The 3,340-nt window shown below is 34.8% G+C and overlaps 1 long non-coding RNA gene across 1 annotated transcript; it reads right to left on the bottom strand.

Annotated features, from left to right (window-relative positions):
* Positions 1-187: 187 nt before the first annotated feature.
* LOC105821160 lies at positions 188-3,199 on the bottom strand. Its single transcript, XR_001138049.1, has 2 exons — positions 3,142-3,199; positions 188-2,225 (listed from the first exon to the last, which is right to left on the bottom strand). It is a non-coding gene; the product is annotated as an uncharacterized LOC105821160 (long non-coding RNA).
* Between the last annotated feature and the right edge of the window lie 141 nt (positions 3,200-3,340).

Below are 3,340 nucleotides of genomic sequence, written 5' to 3'. Positions count from 1 at the left end.
CGCCCGGCCGGAACACAGTGTTTATGTGAAAGTATAATCAGTTCATAGTTGGCCGAAATGTGATTAATATTTAATGGGATACTATTAATACTATACTTAGCTTTAAAAGTGGCAAAAACCTAAATCTCCATCCAGAGGTTAGTAATAAATTTGTGTGTTCTCTTTCAAAAGACAGAAGAACCAGTAATTAATAAAGACAAGTGTTCGGATTTATTTGGAAATTCACAGTTTCTAATGGCACTACAGCTCTGTAGTTACACACTGAAAGTCCTCTTTCCACAACACACAGATCACGTAACTTCCCGCTCTACATCTGCTCTCATCTGGACCTCTTTTCAAGGGGCTTCTATACAATCAGGCCCTCTTGCTCTGAATGGCTAATTGTGCAGAATGGAAAAAAAGTTGAATCTTCTAAAACATACTGTTAACCTAAAGCAGCAACTTAAACAAACAAAAAAGGCTTTAAATAAGTCACATTACAAATAATACCCAAGAAAGGTATTAGACATGTTTAAAAAAGTTATTACTAAAAGTGCTCAATAAGTTATAACTTAAATCTCACAACACAAAATGGTCAATTCTCTCACTTTCAAAAAGAAACATGTTCCACTTTCACTCATTACTGTACAATCACACACTGAGAAATCATTTAATTCAAATACAGTCATTGCTAATTATTTTTTAAAGAAAAAAACACAAATGAAGACAGACACATTGACATCACGCATGTATACCTCTGCACATTTGTAGCCAATACAAAGCAAACATCAAGGAATAGTGATCTTTTAGACTTAACCAATTAGACAAGGCTTGACAAACTCACTAGCTGGATCTGTGTATAGGTACATAGGCAGTGATTACATCATATGAGACCTGGCTCATTTGCTAAATCTTCAAATTTTATATTTGTAGTAATAGAAAACTGTGATATGAAACCTTGGAAGATTAGTGTTTACTGTGAACTTTTAAAATGTAATGTAGCTAAAGAAAACCTTTACAAATGGTGAAATGTGTTTCAAAGGTGAATTTATCAAAAATTTGTTTGCAAATACCAGTTATTTGCAAAAAAAAAAAAAAAACCTTATAGTTGGTCTTTTTTTCCCTCATTGAGTTAGTAACTAAGGAAAAAGTCTGAATAAGTTAGATGAAAATAAGATAAACAGCATCACCATTTACCTAAACCTAAAAGAACAGAATTTAAAAATCCAGCAAGTGTTTATTTCCAATGAGTTTGCTAAACAGAGATCTAGTTGGCAAGTCTTTAGGATTTTTACACTGTCTGACCCACATTGCCGAGCTTCAGGCACAGACCACCTTAAAAGCCTTGTAGTGTTTGCAGCTTCAAAAACCTAACAAAGTTATAAAAGAAATCAAATGACAGAAAAGGTTCTCCCTCCTCTTCCAGTGGCATTATAAATAGACAAAAGGCACATAAATATGGGAAGGTGCAAGAAATAGGAACAAAGCTAAAGGAAGAGGTTTAGGCTTTCATTCCTATCCCACCCAAGGAACTGGGCTTCCAAATTACTTTTGTCCCAGTGATTAATATGTGAAAAAACATCTTTATAAAATGTCTACCATTGTCCTTGTAGGAAGTGATCAGCCTTGTAAAACTGCAGCTCATTAATCAAGATTGACACAATCCCATCTACTTTTTAAAAAGGCAGAAACCATAATTTCTGAATACTTTTCCCATTTTCTCCCTCCCCAAACCCTTCAAATACCACAGACTGTTCTTCAAAGAACAAAAAAAGTCTCCAGTATGAAAAGTTCAATTAATTTTAGGTATGTCCCGAGACTGCTGTAACACCAAATGTTCCCACGGTGATCTCTTTGTTTCCTTTGATTATGTCATGAAGACTCGGCAATGATCCCGACTTAGTCTGTATTAGAGTTTTTATCAATTTTCCTTGGTCTTGGACTTTAGATCGCCTTCGTTTTAAGGCCCTCTTCTCAGTTTTTGTCTTTTGAGACTGTCCATTGCACAGACTTGTGCAAGCTGAAATGCCACAAAAATAGGACTCTTCTGACTGTGATGAAGTTTCTGAGCTTCCTTCAGATGGAGGACCCTTATAAGAAGAGTGATACACTTCCCCCATATTAGAAAAATCTCTCTGGTTCGTAAAGGGCTTCCTTCCTTTTATGTCTCCATTGGCTATAGGGTGCAATGGATCTGCAGACTTTATGGTCTCAATTTTTTCAATTTTGTACTTGCAGCGTTTCTTCTATAATACAAGTAAAACAAAGGTTAGGAAAGAGAACTCCCATAGTTACCTTACCAGACATCTAGATAGCTGAGCTAATGGAGAAAAGTGCCACCTCCTGGTGAAAAGTAAAACAGTATTACAAACAGCATACGTAGACACACACACAGTCACGTTCTGTACAGCTACTATCACCACTTTCCCATTTCATAAATACTATTCACTCAAAACTCTTTAAATTTCTTACCTGCTACCTGTGATTCAGGGAGTGCTAACTAACATCTGAATACCTACTATGTGCCAGATATTGTACAGGCTGCTTTCATGTATATCTTACTAACCCTGAAAGGTGGGTATTTTATCCTTGGTTCCTAAATGAGAAAACCAAGGTTCAGAGGTTTGGCTCCTTGCCCAAGTTACAAAGTGGTAAGTGGCTTGGTTGGAATTGAATCTTAGGCTATTTGACTATAAAGCCCAAGTTCTTTCCCCTAGAGATAATTCTTACTAATCAAAATCAGTATAACTTAATGTGAAAATTATTGAAATAGTGCATGCACTGTGCGCCTGGCATGTATTAGATACTCAATTAATAATGACTACCATCCAAAGATCAGCAAACTTTTTCTGTAAAAGACTGGATAGTAAATAGGCTTTGCAGTTCACATAGTGTCTCCCTTGCATATTCTTTGTTTTATTTTATATCCCTTTAAAAATGAGAAGACTTCTTGGCTCCTAGCTCATACAACAAAATAGGCCACAGGCCACATATGGCTTGTGGATCACAGTTTGCTGATCCCTATAAACATTTATTTACACCATTACCATGATTGAAAATAAACATAACTTACGGACTACTTAAAGGTTATGTTAAACCTTTCAACCTATTTCTTCACTTATTACCACATAACATACCAATTAACTTTAAACAAAATATTACCTTTTTTTCTGGAGAGAACTTAAGAGGTTCTACAATGTACAAATCATTTGGATCTACTGTAAGAAAAAAAAGCAGATGTAAAATGAAAAGTGGATTATGTTACAATTAAATACTAAATGAAAAAATCATCCCTTAGTGATTTTATTAATAGAACCAATTAATTTATATTTATACTGAGTTAATTATATATTTATGCATT

The sequence above is a fragment of the Propithecus coquereli genome, unplaced genomic scaffold (genome assembly GCF_000956105.1).
Source record: "Propithecus coquereli isolate 6110/MARCELLA unplaced genomic scaffold, Pcoq_1.0 Scaffold56, whole genome shotgun sequence".
Classification (NCBI taxonomy): domain Eukaryota; kingdom Metazoa; phylum Chordata; class Mammalia; order Primates; family Indriidae; genus Propithecus; species Propithecus coquereli.
Note: the sequence above shows the minus strand (reverse complement) of the source record. Positions and strands in the feature narration are given on the sequence as shown.